This window comes from Pseudophryne corroboree, chromosome 1, assembly GCF_028390025.1.
Source record: "Pseudophryne corroboree isolate aPseCor3 chromosome 1, aPseCor3.hap2, whole genome shotgun sequence".
NCBI lineage: Eukaryota > Metazoa > Chordata > Amphibia > Anura > Myobatrachidae > Pseudophryne > Pseudophryne corroboree.
This window is the reverse complement of record NC_086444.1, coordinates 563,488,130-563,507,520: the sequence shown is the minus strand read 5'-3', so window position 1 is coordinate 563,507,520 and position 19,391 is coordinate 563,488,130.

Sequence of the window (19,391 nt, the reverse complement as noted above, 5' to 3'; positions counted from 1 at the left end):
CCCTGGTATAACTGGGGAGTAATTTTGTGCCTGTCAACGCTGGTAAGGTTTTATCTGTATTGATCATTGGCCAAAATTGTTTAGCCTTCCTGACCAACGAAGTTGTGGCAGTGGTGAATTTATTAACCCACGGGATTCTAGGGATATCCTTAGTCGATGCGTGAGATGAAGTGGTACTGTTCAGTAAGGATTCCCTGGTGTGTGCCAGGGCTTTGGACTTACTGGCTAGGAGCTCTGTACGAGGATATCCCCGCTCCTCAAATTTAGTTACCATTTGATCCATTGTAGTTGCAATTTGCAACGGATCAGAAATGATTCGCCTAGCTCGCAATAGCTGAGAATATGGCAGACCCTTACGTGTGGACAGAGGATGAAAACTCTCATGATGTAACACCGAATTGCGGTCGGTGGGCTTGACATATAAATTGGTCTGTAGAACACCATCAACTAAAGAGATGGCCACATCTAAGAAATGTATTTCTTGGGATGAAATCTGATAAGTGAACTTCACAGCGCTATTGGAAGCATTATGGTCATCTAAAAGCTTTGATAATGACACAGCTGAGCCGTTCCAAAAGATTAAGAGGTCATCTATGTACCTCTTATAGAAGCACATAGATGACCCCTGTGAACTGTCAAACAATTGGGTTTCCACATGATACATATAAGCATTCGCGTACGATGGGGCCACTGGGGACCCCATCGCACAGCCTGCCAGTTGTAAATAAATGCGACCATTAAAAGTAAAATAATTACGGGTCAAGACTAAAGTTAGAAGTTGTAAGAACACCTCAATAGATGGGCCCAGGTATAACGGGTTGTTGGTAATAAACGCCCGTACTGCCTCCACACCCGCATCATGTGGGATGCAGGTATAGAGGCTGGTAACATCGGCACTACATAAAAGCACCTGTTCAGAAGGAATAATTATCTGTTGTAAATGCAAAAGTAATGTTGTAGTATCCTTCAGGTACGAGGGGACCGCTTGGATGCAAGGGTTTAGATAGGCATCCAAAAAAATAGAAATAGGGTGGTATAGTGATTTTCTTGCCGACACAATCGGTTGGCCCGGCGGGTTAGATAATGATTTATGTACTTTGGGCACGGTATAAAATAAAGGAACAGTGGGGTACTGGACTGTCATGGCTTTTACCTGATCATCAGATAATACGCCCGTGTTTAAACAATGTGACAAAAATAAATCTAATTCCGACTTATACTGTGTAGTAGGATCAAATGTTAAACACTTGTACGTAGCTGTGTCAGACAGTTGACGGTTGCCCTCTGCCACATACATTGGTAAGTCCTGTACGACTACAGATCCCCCTTTATCTGCTTCCCTTATTATGAGGTCCGTCCTCTTGGACAAGTCCTTCAGTGCTCTCCGTTCCTCAGTCGTAAGGTTAGGATGACAAATGACTGTGGAAGTCTGTTCATACGACTGTTCCAACATCCTGGAAAAAGTCCTTATGGAAGGATTATTTGTATTAGGATCAAATTTAGATCTAGGAGCCACTTTTCTCAATTTAGCAGGGATATTAGTGGCCTGATTGGCTCCCTCAGAAATTCCAAAGTGTTCCTTAAGGCGCAGTGTCCTATTAAATTTGTAGTTCTCCACTTGTGCAGTAAAGGCATCCGGCTTAGTGGTAGGTACAAATGACAACCCACGTGATAAAACTTTTTGTTCTGTTATCGTAAGTGGGGTCGAAGATAGATTGATAACTAAATCTGTCAGTGGCGTGGTGGTCGTCGCACGTTGGATCCTTTTATTCTGCCCCGACCGCCTCGTCCTCGTCCGGGGGCGGGGCGATGTCCCGAACGGGTAGCTACCCCTAAAGGGTAAGTTGCTGTATTGGATGTAGAAGGAGTACTGGGTTGTTCATTTTCACTCACTGATGTACTGGAGTCTGTCTGCTCAAACGGCTGTTTACGCTGTCGGTACCACCTGAATTGTGTCGGTCGCTCCTGGGTTGGGTTGGTGTTGCTGAGCCAAGAGTAAACTCGTCTTTGCTGGTAATCCGCTTGGACTTGATGAAGTTTTTCTTTCTTGTATTTAATCAGATTACTTCTGTATTGTTCCATATGGACCTGGATCTTGTCAAGCCAATTAGTGGTAGTGTCCGCAGACAGAGTTGACTTGTGAGCACTCTCAAACGTTATTAATTGCTCTTTTATCTGTGTCAGTTCACGAGTAGACTCTTCTATTACCAACAACATCAGGTCCATGGAGCACTTATTTAAAATTGCCACCCACCGCCTGCAAAAGGGTATACTATATCGGCCTATAGTGGGGGTATTCTTTATCCTAAACCCCCTTGGTATCTGGTTGGTACGATAATAGTCCGATAAAGTTATCCCGTGGTATGTGAAATCACACTCATCGCTGTTTTAATTTTTGCCATTGACGGTATAGTTCTTCTGTGGTTGAAATCGGAGGATCATCATCTAATTTCTGCTTGATGAGAATAGCTTGAGCCTCTGCATCTGAGTAACTGTATCATTCTTTAGCATCAAGTTGCGCCAATTCCCAGGCCGCTTCAATGTCCGAATCCGGTGCTGACATTTTAGCTCAGTCAGAGTGGAATATACTGGATGATCCAGCTGCGATGAACCGTGGATTAATCACACATCAGTGTTAAAACCAAAAGTCACGGTGTGAGGTAGTGACAATGATTCTCTGTTCCCTGGATGGTATGTATGAAGATAAATAAAGTAAAATGTCCCTTAGGTGCCTTAACCAGAATAATTCCTGTATCATACTGCCAGCATGGCAGCGTGCAGGTTATCTTATATAGATAGCGGTTTTGGGATCGGCACTCAGAGTGGGGACTGTAGGAATACTTGCTGCGGTGCCCTCTGTGAACCTTTAACAGATCCAATGTAATAGAGAGGAAATCAGCGGCACTCTGCAGTCGGAATTATGCTGTGTAGAAAATTTTATTCCAGTCCTACGGCGTTTCGGGGAACAAGCCCTGTCTTCAGGGACAAACAATGCACTAATACACTAACACATACAAAACATATATACCCAGCTAAACAGGTAATCATTAGCAGGATTCCTCTCACCTGTCCGGCGTCGCTGCCGCCGCCGCGTCCATCCGCGAGGTCCACGGGTCGCAGGGCGCTGACGTCAGCAGACAGCGCCGGGCAGGGAGCCGATCCCGGAAATCACATCAACGTTGCTAGGCAACTAAAAACAAACAGACAAATGAAGACTACGGCGCTCAGGTGCAATTTTGTGATATCTATACCATAAGTATGTGTAACCCTTGTAGATGATAAAAAAACACTTCTCATTATATTATATGAGCGGCAGGTTATACATAGACATGTGCTTGGCATGCACCTATAATTTGTTGCGAGAATTGGTAAATACAAGCGCCCAAGAGTGTAGTAAATATATAAAGGGGAGAGAAGGTATAAAGAAAAGGGATGATAAGAACTGGCTTAGATCACTTATCTGGTAACAACAGAAGCTCTGTTCAAGCAGCACTCTTTTTGTTGCTTAATACATATAAATAAAACAGAAGAAAGCAAACATAGTGTGTACCGTTTTAAAATTCCATATTATGTCACTGCATAGTTTTACAGGCCTAATTAGGGAACCAGCTTATTCCCAAACAGAATCAATATGCAGCCTGGGCAGTATATATATTCAAAATACAAAAATTTAATATACTGTACATAATAACATAAGAAAACATAAAATAGCTGAATGACATGCGTACAGAATAAAAAATTATATAAAGCTTATCTGTCCATAAGAATGGCTGGAAGGCATGCGTACAGGATTAAAAATAATATGAGGTTCATCTGTCCATAAAAGGAAATGTCAGCAGGTAGTCCCAACGCGCTTCGTCCGTCAGCAACAGGACTTCATCAAGGGGATGGACACACTGAGCAAGCATGCTCTATTTATACCCAGAGATGGTAATTGATGATGACATCACTTCCTGTGATGAATTTTTAGAGCACTAAAGAAAACGATATTTAATATTCTAAATGGCACTCAAAGGGTGACAGATTTAAGTAAAAGGAGACCAGGAAAAACTAAAGAACCAGTATTTAAATATCGCAATAAGAGCGAACCTGCCGTCGGAAATAACGGTGGAACGCATGTGAAACGCATGCGTCATTTCCGGCCGGCGTGATTTGCAACAAAGTGTAGCTATCATGTAGGTGGAAATAGGGGTTATATAATGGTGACCATTAAGGGCTTAACAATAAACTTATTACAAGGAAGCTATTAAAAGAAAGGAAAGAAGAGGGGTGTCTGTGATAGGCACCGTCATGACGGTGGCGTCACTTCCGTTCTAAACCCGAAAGTGAGCAGACGAGTGAAAGTAGTGTGGAACGCACCGCCATTGCAGTGACGTCACCTCCGCCTTGGACATGGACGTGTACGGCCGGGTGGATGTGTTGTTAATGCGATGAACCGCACCGCCATTAACTTCCGGACAAATTGAGAGTAAATGTGCTCAGATTACAACCACGGTGGAACACACCGCCATTACAATAGCGAACTAACGCAGAAGTGCATATAAATTGTGACAACCATTTCAATGTGAATAGAAGACATTTATAGTGATTATCAGGTGTTTACAGTAAAGAGACATTTTGCGAAGAAAGAACACCTACTAGATTCAATAGAACCTTCCAAATCAGGCCTTAAACGGAAATCAAATTAATATCCCCTGGAGTCTAAAGGTAACCATATAAATGTATTTCAGGAACTAGTGAGAAAAGACCTATGTGACATTGAACTAAAGAAACCTCCCTTCTCCATCTTGAAGAATAAAGAAAAAGAAGCCCTAAAAAATCTGCAAAACATAATGAAATTATTATCAAACAGGCGGACAAAGGAGGAGGCATTGTACTCCTAGACAGAGACGCTTATGAATGTGAAGCTCTACGCCTTCTACATGATGAATCCTCTTACAAACAACTTCCACAAGAACCCACCAATTCTTATGTAGAAAAACTCAGAATCTTATTGGTACACTACTTTCATAACAATACTTTGGATAAAAATGAATTCCAGTATCTCATGATGACAACACCTGTAATTCCAACATTTTACTACCTCCCAAAGATACACAAGAACCTCTCAAAGCCACCAGGCAGACCTATTATTGCAGGAATCGACTCCCTTACCAGTCATCTATCGAAATATGTAGACATCTTTTTGTGCAAATATCTAATCAACCTACCATCCTTTTTGAAAGATACCAATAGTGTAATCAACGTACTCTCGTCAGTTGAATGGAAGGATTCCTACCTTTGGATTACTATAGACGTGCAAAGTCTATACACATCCATTGTTCATGAGAAGGGAATAGAAGCCTGCAGAAGATTCCTGGATAAAGACCCAGAAATATCAACAACTCACAAGAATGCAATTTGTGATTTCATGAAATACATCTTGGGTCATAATTATTTTATATTCCAGCGGACCTTCTTCCTACAAATCTGTGGAACGGCTATGGGCACGTCATTTGCGCCCAGTTTTGCTAATTTACTAATGGGCTCATGGGAGGAAGATTGTATTTATAACAACAATCCATACTTGAACAATCTAATTGTCTATAAACGATATATAGACGATATCCTGATTATCTGGGAAGGAGAAGAGGAATTATTCAGGAGTTTTTTTCAACTACTCACCACAAACCAATATAACCTGAAATTTACATACGAGATCAGTAAAGAAAGGATACATTACTTGGATTTAACCCTTTCAAGTACCCAATCAAAGATCATAACAAGTAACCACATAAAAGAAGTAGATACCAACAGTTATCTTCATTTCAAAAGTTGTCACGGTCAGAAGTAGATACCAACAGTTATCTTCATTTCAAAAGTTGTCACGCTCAGAATTGGAAAACCAACATCCCATATTCTCAGTTCTATCACATCAAACGCAACTGCAGTAATGAACAGGATTGCCAAAATCAACTAACAACCTATGCCACCAGGTTTAAAGAAAGGAAATATCCAGAACATGGGATAAATAAAGCATTAGAAAAAACAGCCAACAAACAAAGAACAGAATTATTCAACAAACAAGTACAGAAGAAATCCGAAAACTTCACTCCCTTCATCACCACATTCAGTAATCAAGAACAGAATATCAGAAAATCCATCAACAAGCACTGGAATATCTTACTAATGGATCCAATCTTAAAAGAAATTCTCCCATCAAAACCAGACATCGTATTCCGGAAAACTAGTAACTTGAAGGATATCTTGGCACCAAGTCATTTACAAATTAAGAATAAATCTGGAAACAACACCTTCATAAACTGCAAAGGATGCTATAAATGTGGAAACTGTAATATTTGCAAATATCTTCATCCAAATAGGAAAGATAGGAAAAAAAAATTCTCTAATCATGATAATACCAAAGAATACAGCATTAAAGATTACCTAAACTGTAATTCAACAATGGTAATATATCTACTGGAATGCACATGTGGATTTAAATACGTCGGAAAGACAAAAAGGGTCTTAAAGTTACGAATTCAAGAGCATATCAGAAACATCAAGAACAAGGTAGACAGCCACACGGTCTCCAAACACTTTACTGAAAAACATGAATCGAATCACGAAGAGATTTCATTCAAAGCAATTGAATTAGTGAAACTTGGAGAAAGAGGGGGAGATATATTGAATAAGCTCTCTAAATGAGAAATGTTCTGGATCCATGAACTAAAGACTCTATCACCACTAGGATTAAATGAAGCTTTTGAAATTGCTCCTTTTCTTTAACACTCCACTTTTCCACACACCATTTCCCTTTGCACAAAATTATGTAGAATACGGGTTTCTTATTCTATTAATATGTAAAATTACATCCAGTTTATACTCGATGTCATTAGCCATTCTATGGTTCTTTTTCAGCTAATAATTATAAACTCTTCACCAGACGTGGATACCAGACAAGAAGAATTTGGAAAGAAATAGGATTCTAAGCAATATGCAAAGATAAAGTTTAAGGACATGATTTATGAACATCCAAATATTTGACATCAGAATGATCAAAAGAGATTGGGATCCTAAGATTGGTTTATTATTATTTTTTTTATTATTAATTGGTCCAGGTCATGGTTATAATACATACAAAATTACTAGTACTAATATAATATCTAATTGCACTCAAAACAACAATACGCTATATATTTAACACTGTCACTTTAAATGATCACTACTCGTTGCGTCTCACCACATATTTTGTGTCATAACTATAAAATACACTATATCAGCCTTTCAATAAGCCCTTACTGTAAACACCTGATAATCACTATAAATGTCTTCTATTCACATTGAAATGGTTGTCACAATTTATATGCACTTCTGCGTTAGTTCGCTATTGTAATGGCGGTGCGTTCCACCGTGGTTGTAATCTGAGCACATTTACTCTCAATTTGGACGGAAGTTAATGGCGGTGCGGTTCACCGCATTAACAACACATCCACCCGGCCGTACACGTCCATGTCCAAGGCGGAGGTGACGTCACTGCAATGGCGGTGCGTTCCACACTACTTTCACTCGTCCGCTCACTTCCGGGTTTAGAACGGAAGTGACGCCACCGTCATGACGGTGCCTATCACAGACACCCCTCTTCTTTCCTTTCTTTTAATAGCTTCCTTGTAATAAGTTTATTGTTAAGCCCTTAATGGTCACCATTATATAACCCCCTGGAACCACATGCGTTCCACCGTTATTTCCGACGGCAGGTCCGCTCTTATTGCGATATTTAAATACTGGTTCTTTAGTTTTTCCTGGTCTCCTTTTACTTAAATCTATCTGTCACCCTTTGAGTGCCATTTAGAATAATAAAAATCGTTTTCTTTAGTGCTCTAAAAATTCATCACAGGAAGTGATGTCATCATCAATTACCATCTCTGGGTATAAATAGAGCATGCTTGCTCAGTGTGTCCATCCCCTTGATGAAGTCCTGTTGCTGACGGACGAAACGCGTTGGAACTACCTGCTGACATCTCCTTTTATGGACAGATAAGCCTCATATTATTTTTAATCCTGTACGCATGCCTTCCAGCCATTCTTATGGACAGATAAGCTTTATATAATTTTTTTATTCTGTACGCATGTAATTCAGCTATTTTATGTTTTCTTATGTTATTATGTATATTAAATTTTTGTATTTTTAATATATACACTGCCCAGGCTGCATATTGATTCTGTTTGGGAATAAGCTGGTTCCCTAATTAGGCCTGTAAAACTATGCAGTGGCATAATATGGAATTTTAAAACGGTACACACTATGTTTGCTTTCTTCTGTTTTATTTATATGTATTAAGCCACAAAAAGAGTGCTGCTTGAACAGAGCTTCTGTTGTTACCAGATAAGTGATCTAAGCCAGTTCTTATCATCCCTTTTCTTTATACCTTCTCTCCCCTTTATATATTTACTACACTCTTGGGTGCTTGTATTTACCAATTCTCGCAATATATATATATATATATATATATATATATATACACACACGAGTATATATATATAAAACATAGGCCTTTGCGATAGGAAAAATGTAAATGTTTATTTCTCATACGTCCTAGAGGATGCTGGGGACACTTCAAGAACCATGGGGTATAGACGGGATCCGCAGGAGACATGGGCAGTTTAAGACTTTGAATGGGCGTGAACTGGCTCCTCCCTCTATGCCCCTCCTCCAGACTCCAGTTTAGAATTGTGCCCAGGGAGACTGGTCACACACAGGGGAGCTCTACTGAGTTTCTCTGAAAAGACTTTATGTTAGGTTTTTTATTTTCAGGGAGAACTGCTGGCAACAGTCTCCCTGCATCGTGGGACTTAGGGGAGAGAAGTCAGACCTACTTCTAATGAGTTCAAAGGCTCTGCTTCTTGGCTACAGGACACCATTAACTCCTGAGGATTTGGAACACTAGGGACGCCTAGGGGTTCACTCCCAGAGCCCGCCGTCACCCCCCTTGCAGAGCCAGAAGTCAGAAGACAGGTGAGTAGAAGAAGATAGAAGACTTCAGTGACGGTTTCTGAGGTACCGCACAGCGATCGCGCAGCGCACCATGCTCCCATACACAGCAGCACTACAGGGCGCGGGGGGAGGGGGCCGCCCTGGGCGGCATAAAAAATCCTCATAAAGCTGGCAAAGTGGATAAGATGTGCCAAGGCACAAAATCCTGACCCCCGCCAGCGTTTTTATATTATAAAATAGCAGGCTGAAGCGCCCCATTGAGGGGGCGGGGCTTAGCCCTCACAGCTCTCAGTGCCATTTTCTCTTCACAAGAAAGCTGTAGAGACGCTGGTCCTTGCCTCCACACTGCTGTACCAAGTAAAGGGGGCAAAACGGGGGGGGGGGGGGGGGGGCACAGTTAATTTGGCTTATATAAGTTATAAAAGCGCTAGAAACAGGTCTGGGCTTTATATTAAGGTTTCAGTACTGGGTTTGAGCACTGGGTTGTGAGCTGGCAAACTCCCTCTGTGTTTTCTCTGACAGGCTTTACTGTGGGTCTGTCCCCTATCTGCCCAGTGTGTCTGTGGGTGTCGGTACACGTGTGTCGGCATGTCTGAGGCTGAGTGTTCTTCCCAGGAGGAGACTGTGTTAGGGACAGAAACAGCTGTGGGAGTGACTGTGTCGGCACCGCCGACTCCTGATTGGGTAAATATGGCTCTTATTAATAAGAGATTGGATCTGAATTCAATTGAATAAGAATCTGAATCTCAGAACCAGGCATGGAAGAAATCTGTGGAAGATGTGTTATCACAGGTCCAGACCCCTTCGGGGTCACATAAACGTTCATTTGATCAGTTGGCAGACACAGATACCGACACGGACACTGACTCCAGTGTCGACTATAGTGATGCCAGATTAGACCCAAAATTGGCAAAGAACATTCAGTACATGATTGTGGCAATCGTGTTACATATCACTGAAGACCCTGCTGTTCCTGATACTAGGGTCTGTATGTTTAAGGGAAAGAAACCTGAGGTAACATTTCTGCCCTCTCATGAACTGAATACCTTTTTTGAAAAAATGTGAGAAAATCCTGACAAAAGGTTTCTGATTCCCAAAAGGATTCAGGTGGCGTATCCGTTCCCCTCTGGGGATAGAGATAAGTGGGAATCATCCCCGATTGTGGACAAGGCCCTATCACGGTTATCTAAAAATGTGGCTTTACCGTCTCCTGACACGGCAGCCCTTCAGGATCCTGCGGATCGTAGACAGGAGACTACGTTAAAATCCATTTACGTAGCCACAGGTACGCTGCTCAGGCCAACTATTGCATCGGCGTGGGTGAGTACTGCTATTTAAAAATGGGCAGTTAACTTGTCATCTGATATAGATACCCTAGATAGAGATAGCATCCTGTTAACTCTGGGTTATATCAGGGACGCTGTGGCCTACCTAAAGGAGGCGGCGAGGGATATTGGCATTTTGGGAGCAAAAGCCAATGCCATGGCAATTTCAGCTAGGAGGGCATTGTGGATTCATCAATGGAATGCTGATGCTGACTCTAAGAAAGCTATGGAGTCTCTACCGTATAAAGGTGGTGTCTTGTTTGGGGACGGTCTCACTGAATTGGTATCTACGGCTACCGCGGGTAAGTCGTCTTTTTTGCCTTATGTTCCTCCACAACAAAAGAAAGGCCATTTTCAGATGCAGTCCTTTCGGCCAAATAAATACAAAAAAGGCAGAGGTTATTCCTTCCTCGCTAATAGGGGAAGAGGAAAAGGTAAAAGATCTCCAGCCGTCGCAGCTTCCCAGGAGCCGAAGTCCTCCCCGGCTTCTGCCAAATCCACCGCATGACGCTGGGGCTCCACTAAGGGAGTCCGGACCGGTGGGGGCACGTCTCAAGCTCTTCAGTCAATTCTGGGCTCATTCGGCCCTGGACCCATGGGTTTTAGAAATAGTGTCCCAGGGGTACAAACTGGAGTTTCAAGACATTCCCCCTCACCGATTTTTCAAATCGGCCTTACCAGCTTCTCTTCCGGACAGGCAGGTTCTATGCGATGCTATACAAAAGTTAAGCCTAAATCAGGTCATTATCAGCCTTCTCTCCATCTCAACAGGGAGAAGGCTTTTATTCCAGCCTGTTTTTGGTCCCGAAGCCGGATGGAACCTAAAGTCCCTCAATCTTTACCTAAGAAAATTCAAATTCAAGATGGAATCTCTCCGAGCAGTGATCTCCAGTTTGGAGGAAGGGGATTTCATGGTGTCGATCGACATAAAGGATGCCTACTTACACATCCCCATATATCCTCCACATCAGGCTTACCTAAGGTTTGCTATTCAGAATTGTCATTACCAATTTCAGACGTTGCCGTTTGGTCTGTCCACGGCTCCAAGGATTTTTACCAAGGTAATGGCGGAAATGAGGATTCTCCTTCGCAGGCAAGGAGTCACAATTATCCCTTACTTGGACGATCTCCTGATAAAGGCGAGATCCAAGGACAAACTGGTCCAGGACATTACGCTATCCCTGACAGTTCTACAACAATATGGTTGGATCCTAAACTTGCCAAAGTCACAGATGAATCCGACAAAACGGCTGTCGTTCTTGGGAATGATTCTGGACACAGAATTACAGAGAGTGTTTCTTCCAGAAGGAAAAGCTCTGGAAATCCAGTGTTTGGTCAAACAGATTCTGAAACCGGCGAGAGTGTCGATCCATCAATGCACTCGTTTGCTGGGAAAGATGGTGGCGGCCTACGAGTCCATTCAATTTTGCAGGTTCCATGTCAGAGTGTTTCAGTGGGACCTGTTGGACAAGTGGTCCGGATCCCATCTACACATGCACCGGAAAATATTCCTGTCCTCCAGGACCAGAATCTCACTTCTGTGGTGGCTGCACAGCTCTCACCTCCTAGAGGGACGCAGGTTCGGGATCCAGGACTGGATCCTAGTAACCACGGATGCGAGTCTCCGGGGCTGGGGAGCAGTCACACAGGGAGAAAACTTCCAGGGAAGATGGACAAGCCAGGAAGTTTGTCTACACATAAACATGCTAGAGTTAAGAGCCATTTACAACGGTCTTCTTCAAGCGGAACGTCTCCTTCAAAACCTGCCCATACTAATCCAGTCGGACAATATAACAGCAGTAGCGCACATAAACCGCCAGGGCGGAACAAAGAGCAGAGCGGCAATGACAGAGGCCACAAAAGTTCTCCGCTGGGCGGAAAGACATACAAGCGCTCTGTCAGCAATCTTCATTCCAGGAGTGGACAACTGGGAAGCAGACTTCCTCAGCAGACACGATCTCCATCCAGGAGAGTGGGGTCTTCATCAAGAGGTATTCGCAGAAGTGACAAGTCTTTGGGGAATTCCTCAAATAGACATGATGGCGTCTCGCCTCAACAAGAAACTTCAGAGATATTGTTCCAGGTCGAGGGACCCTCAAGCAATAGCTGTGGACGCGCTAGTAATGCCATGGGTGTTTCAGTCGGTGTATGTGTTCCCTCCGCTTCCACTCATACCAAGGGTGCTAAAGATCATAAGAAGAACAAGGGTTCAGGTGATCCTCATTGTTCCGGACTGGCCGAGGAGGGCTTGGTATCCAGATCTTCTGGAATTACTCATAGGAGATCCCTGGCCTCTTTCTCTACGAGAGGATCTGTTACAGCAGGGGCCGTGCGTATATCACGACTTACCGCGGCTACGTTTGATGGCTTGGCGGTTGAACGCCGGATCTTATCCCGAAAGGGTATTCCCAGTGAAGTCATTCCCACACTTCTTCAGGCTAGGAAAGCTGTAACATTATGACCGTATTTGGAGAAAATATGTGTCTTAGTGTGAATCCAAGAGGGCTCCTACGGAAGAATTTCAGCTGGGGCGTTTTCTCCATTTTCTGCAAGCAGGTGTGGATGCGGGCCTAAAGTTAGGCTCCATAAAAGTACAAATTTCGGCCTTATCAATTTTTTTTCAAAAAGAATTGGCCTCCCTTCCAGAAGTTCAGACTTTTGTGAAGGGCGTTTTGCAAATCCAACCTCCCTTTGTGCCCCCAGTGGCACCATGGGATCTTAATGTGGTGTTGCAGTTCCTTCAATCTCATTGGTTTGAACCTTTACAGAAGGTAGAGTTGAAATTTCTCACTTGGAAAGTGGTCATGATATTGGCCTTAGCATCCGCACGACGGATGTCTGAGTTGGCGGGTTTGTCTCACAAGAGTCTGTATTTAATCTTCCATGAAGATAGAGCAGAGTTGAGAACTCGTCAACAATTTCTGCTGAAGGTGGTTTCATTGTTCCACATTAACCAGCCTATTGTGGTGCCAGTGGCTACTGACGTTTTTACTAAATCAAAATCTCTCGATGTGGTCAGGGCTTTAAAGATTTATGTCACCAGAACGACTCCACTTAGGAAAACTGAAGCTTTGTTTGTCCTGTATGCTTCCAACAATATTGGAAATCCTGCTTCTAAGCAGACTATTACGCGCTGGATCTGTAATACGATTCAGCATGCTCATTCTACGGCTGGATTGCCGTTACCGAAATCAGTGAAGGCCCATTCTACCAGAAAGGTGGGCTCATCCTGGGCGGCTGCCCGGGGGTCTCGGCATTACAACTCTGCCGAGCAGCTACGTGGTCGGGTTCAAACACTTTTGCTAAATTTTACAAGTTTGATACCCTGGCTGAGGAGGACCTCATGTTTGGTCAATCGGTGCTGCAGAGTCATCCGCACTCTCCCGCCCATTCTAGAGCTTTGGTATAAACCCCATGGTTCTTGAAGTGTCCCCAGCATCCTCTAGGACGTATGAGAAAATAGAATTTTAATACCTACCGGTAAATCCTTTTCTCTTAGTTCGTAGAGGATGCTGGGCGCCCGTCCCAGTGCGGACTCTATCTGCAGTTCTTACTTACTAAGTTTTGGTTATGTTACACACAGGTTGTGTTTCTGTTGTAGTCAGCCTGTTGCATGTATCCCACCTTAGTTTAACAATAAATCCTTTCCTCAAAATGTCCGTCTCCCTGGGCACAGTTCTTATAACTGGAGTCTGGAGGAGGGGCATAGAGGGAGGAGCCAGTTCACGCCCATTCAAAGTCTTAAAGTGCCCATGTCTCCTGCGGATCCCGTCTATTCCCCATGGTTCTTAAAGTGTCCCCAGCATCCTCTACAGACTAAGAGAAAAGGATTTACCGGTAGGTATTAAAATCCTATTTTCTAAAAGTCTGAATCTCTCTAAATCTTTTTGGACAGTGCTACTTTCCTGTTGGGCAGAATACTATTACTACTAGCATCACATGGAACCTACTGAACACTGCAGGCACTATACACACAGAAAGGTGACATGCAGTTGACTGTTAATTAATGCAGACCCCGTTCCTGACTTGGGTTTGTAGGCAGTCAGTGGAGCGCACGACTGGGCAAAACTGTGGGGCAGAAGTAACATGTGCAGGGAGATTTAGATTTGTGTGGGTTATATTGTTTCTGTGCAGGGTAAACACTATTTGCCTTATTTTTACACTGCAATTAAGGCTGTGTACACAACAGAACAATGTGCATACGATGCTACATTATCTGCGATGGGGCCCCAACATCGGCAAGGGCATACACACACTTGCCGATATCAGGTGCGAAGGGGGGAAGGAGCAGGCCATGCTGCAATATCACACATCGGACCTGCATGCAAATCAGACATGCGATGCAGGAAAGGACCCGCAAGACCGCGCATTGTATCCTGTATTGGGCGTACACACTATACAATATCGCAACAAAACAGCAGATAGCAGCAGGATCGTATGCGATATTGCATAGTGTGTACGCACCCTTAGATTTCAGTTTGAATACACCAGATCCAAATCTAAATCTCTATCTGCGCATGTTACCTCTACCCCACCTGCAGTGCAGCATGGTATTGGCCAGTTTTGTGCTTTTTTGCTTTGCTTACAAACCTGAATCAGGCCCTCTGATCAATAAATCCCTTCCTGTTTGTAAAAAAGCATTGTGTTCCATTTTAGAATACAGGGGAGGGGTCCTGAGGTGCATACCGGTAATGAGAGGTGCGACCCTGCGGAGACCTTTCAGTAGAACTGCATACAAAGACAAGGTTGCAGGTGCACAATTCAAACACTACCAATTTATTCATAATAATCATTGCAATAAAATTTAGCATTTTGAGCAAGGTTCTTCGCATAGTTATGGCCATAAGTATCGGCTTGCCCACCGCGTCCAGGTGACCTCATCAGTCAGGCAAGTCCCTAACATTTTGGGGGGTACAAATCTAGGGCGCTGGACACCCCAAAATTGAGCAGCTGAGTGACCGCAGGACAACACTAAAGTGAAAAAATATATAGGGAAAAAGTGTAAATAGGTAAGTGAGAGAGGCTGCTGAAAACAGCAGGGGTAAATTAGTGAGCTAAAAAGGAGAAATAAAGTAGTGAGAGGTAAAGTAGTGAAAGTGAAGGTGGGAAATGAGTTACATTGAAACAAAACACACTTATTTGTGAAAATTGGTCCAATGTTTTCACCTACCTTTGATATCTTATGGCAACCTCCATGTTATACTGACTTTGATATATTTGTACAAATGATGGTTTGTCAACTTTTATTATACGTTGATTCTCAAAAAACATAAACTGCATTAAAAAAGTACCAAAAATAAAATGAACCTCCTATGTAGGTACTTTCATACTGTATGGTCCCTTTTGTACCGTGACCAACAAATGTGTCCGCATATATCATTGCCGCCATCTTGCCAAATAGCCCCTCTTTGCATGCCTGGTCCCATGAGACTCAGCTGGCGTTGGCCATCTTTTTTGTGTTTCATTTGCCAAGGGTCGTCTTACTCGTGGTGCAATGCAACTAGGACACACCAGGACACTGTGCTGATTCATTTGTATATCTGTGTGCGTCTGAGTCTCTGAACCTGTATACAAAGTTCTAAGTCCTTCCATGCCAAGTCTTGTTGTGCTTTGTGTATACAGACTCCGTAACACACAGATATACAAGTCTCATATATCAAATGAATCGGCACGGTCTTCTGGTGTACCCAGGCCGCATTGCCTTGCAACTGGGAAGTATGTTTGGAGGTGCCTGACGTCAGCAGAGTTGCACGGGATCTGGCAGCGGCTCACTCGCACCAGGCATCTTGCGCTGCGTGGTATATATAGGCTGGATGTATGAGGACACATGTGTCTGCCTCCCTGCCTGCTCTTGTTTGCGTCACAGGTTCTGGTATAGTTTGGGCCAGAGTACTGTAACTGGATTATATTTTAATGACTGTAGATTAGTGAATTAGCTGTTTACCTTTTTATGCTTATCACATTTAATTGTTACTGTGTATTTATTTTTGATGGCTACGCTGAGCATGACCCGTGCATGTTTGTCTTTGGTGGTTGCACCAGCTAGTGTTTCTTATCCTAGAGATTATATTCCCCCTTTGACTTTAGTCTGCTGAATGCTGTGCAGTGTTGTATTCTCAGACCCTCAGCAGCCAGATATCAAAAAGGTATGTATAAACCTAACTATGTACACCCTGCGGTTTGTACCCTTAAGTGGAAGGTCATGCAAGGCAGATATGCAGCATGTAGTGTAAGCTCAGAACACTGTAACTACACCGTGGTGCTATACTGTATGGATGTCTAGATAAAAGTAAATAAAAGGTATGGGCTTGTGTTCCTTTTATGTATCAGTTGAGATGACCTACAGTAGGTACCTGATAAAATACATAGCATGGTGGCAGTACGTTATCATTACTAGTTTGCAAAGCAGTGTCTGTAAGAAGTGCAAATTCATGTACTTTGTATTTTGCAGCAAGGCTACTCTGCTCATTGTATCATCTGCTGAGTGGCAGATACATCTTATTATGTTGTTTCCCTGTTACTCTTCATGTTCCCCCTTCTACAAATACCCAATGCTGCACAGTTCCATACATAGAAAACAAAAGTCCTAATACATTGGTAGCAGACTCGCTGCGCTTCTGCTGCTTTTGTCACAGGCCAAAATGGGTAAATTACCATGACATCTTTTGTTATTTGCGCTGTGCTATGCATTGTCCTACATCCAATACATAAGATGGGAAGGATGGTTTCAATTGTTTTTTGGTGCCCGTCTCCCATGTAAAGTTACAGGGCAATGGGTAATTCAGACCTGATCGCTGTGCTGCAAATTACACTGTCCTGAAAATTCACCCCGTGCAAGTGTGCGATTGCATGTGTACAATGTGCGAAAATTCCCCTCAGTCAGCGGACAGCTGCAAAACCGTTCGCACCACACTCACCATCGAATGTTTTTCCCATTCTTTGCAGTGTGTGCTGTCTGTGAGTAGGTCAATACTTACTCCTCCAGTGCGAAGGAATCGGGCTGATCGGGGCCAGAGCTGACATCACACACCCTCCCTGAAAACGCTTGGGAACACCTGCGTTTTTTCTGATACTGCCAGAAAACGATCAGTTACCACCCACAAACATCCTCTTCCTGTCAATCACCTTGCAAACGCCCGTGTGATTGGAATTTCGTACCATCCTGTCACTGTTGGTCCACACGCCTACTGTTTGGCCTCCAGTTGCCATATCAGCTATTAAAAAACTAAAATGTTTTCTCTAACCCTGCCACTGCGGGGTACACTGGGCTCCACAGGGAATGACATTGGGGGTGTAGAGTAGGATCTTGATCCGAGGCAACAACAGGCTCAAAGCTTTGACCTTCTTCCCAGAATGCATAGCGCCGCCTCCTCTATAACCCTGACCTCCGTGCACAGGAGCTCTGTTTTCTAGTTGGTGCCATGCAGTAAGCAGGCATGCATCAGGGAGGCTGCTCCAGCAGCCCTGAGAAGAAGCTTTTAAAAGAAAAATGAAGACTTCAAGGGCTGCAGCAGTCTGACTGACATCTGTTAGATGTCAGTCAGACATCTCCTGCTGCAGCTCCATCATCTCCTCCAGCGGCGCTGTATACTCCCGCGCCCTGGTTGCCGGGAAGGGGCGGATCCAGAAGAAAATGATAGGGGGGGCACCATGGAAAGAGAAGTACATTTGCGTGCGGCTTCGGTGCATGTGAGGTGGCGCTTCTTATACAATGCCCACAGTTGTAGTGCTCATTATGCAATGTCCACTGTACTGGTAGTGCCCCTTATATAGACCCCATAGTAGTGGTGCCCCTTATGCAATGCCCGTATTGCCCCCAGTAGTAATGTTGCCTGTAGTAATGCCCGCAGTCATTCAGTGAGTGTGGCCAATTAAAATGAGACGTGATACACAGGCATATGCCCCCAATAGTGCAGTGCCAAATACACAATTGCACCCACAGTGCCAGATCCACAAATGCCCCCACAGTGCCAGATCCAAAAATGCCCCCACAGTGCCAGATCCAAAAATGCCCCTACAGTGCCAGATCCAAAAATGCCCCCACAGTGTCAGGTATACAAATGCCCCCACAGTGCCAGGTAAACAATTGCCCTCATAGTGCCAGGTAAACAATTGCCCCCACAGTGCCAGGTATACAATTGCCCTCACAGTGCCAGGTATACAAATGCCCCCACAGCAGGTATACTATACAAATGCCCCCACAGCAGTTCTGCAGCTGCTTACCGCTGCTGCTGCTTCTCTGCCGGCTCTGAGGGTATCAGGAGGAGAGCGCGGCTATGTCTGGCGGCGTGTAGGACTTCAAACTAGCCGTCAGTTCGTGAGCCAATCAGAGCTCGCGGACCGGCGGCTCCTGATTGGCTGCCGGTCCGCGAGCTCTGATTGGCTCACGAACCGGCGGCTGGTTTGAAGTCCCCAACACGCTGCCAGATAGCCGCGCTCTCCTCCTGACAGCTGAGACACGCTGCCGCTGGACTGAGCGGCAGCGTGTCTCAGTGACACAAGCGGGGGGGACGGACGGATGGGGCCACAAATGACAGGGGGGGCACGGGCCCGAGTGCCCCCCCTGGATCCGCCACTGTTGCCGGGTACTTACAGCGGAGGTTCCGGTTTTATTCCAGCTAGTCACACACACGACCGCTGTTCTCCTGGATCGTATGGCCGCACTCAGAGAGGAGGTAAGTTGGTCCCCCCGGTGGGACCCGCTGTAATTTCGCGATCCTGCGTGGCTGATGGGAGGCGGGCCGCACATGCTGGCATGGACACTGTGGTAGTACAGGGACCCCACTAGACCACCAGGGCAAGGGCACAGGTCGGTTTTCTCTCATAAACCGTTTATATACTCCCACAGTACCCGGTGGTGAAGTCCAGCAGGGGAATAAGGCTTTGACCTGTAGCCCCTCCCCCAGCCCCAGGGCACTATTTAGAGTAAATGTTCCCACCCTGGAGCTGCATATCTCTCTCTCTCCCTCACTCCCTGTCAGCGTTTGGGCACCATTAGGACAAGCTGAGCTGATCCTGGGACTGTTTGGGCAAATACTCCTCTGTAAAGTCGCCTGCATGTCAGCGCTGTTCATTTTACAGGACACTTAAGT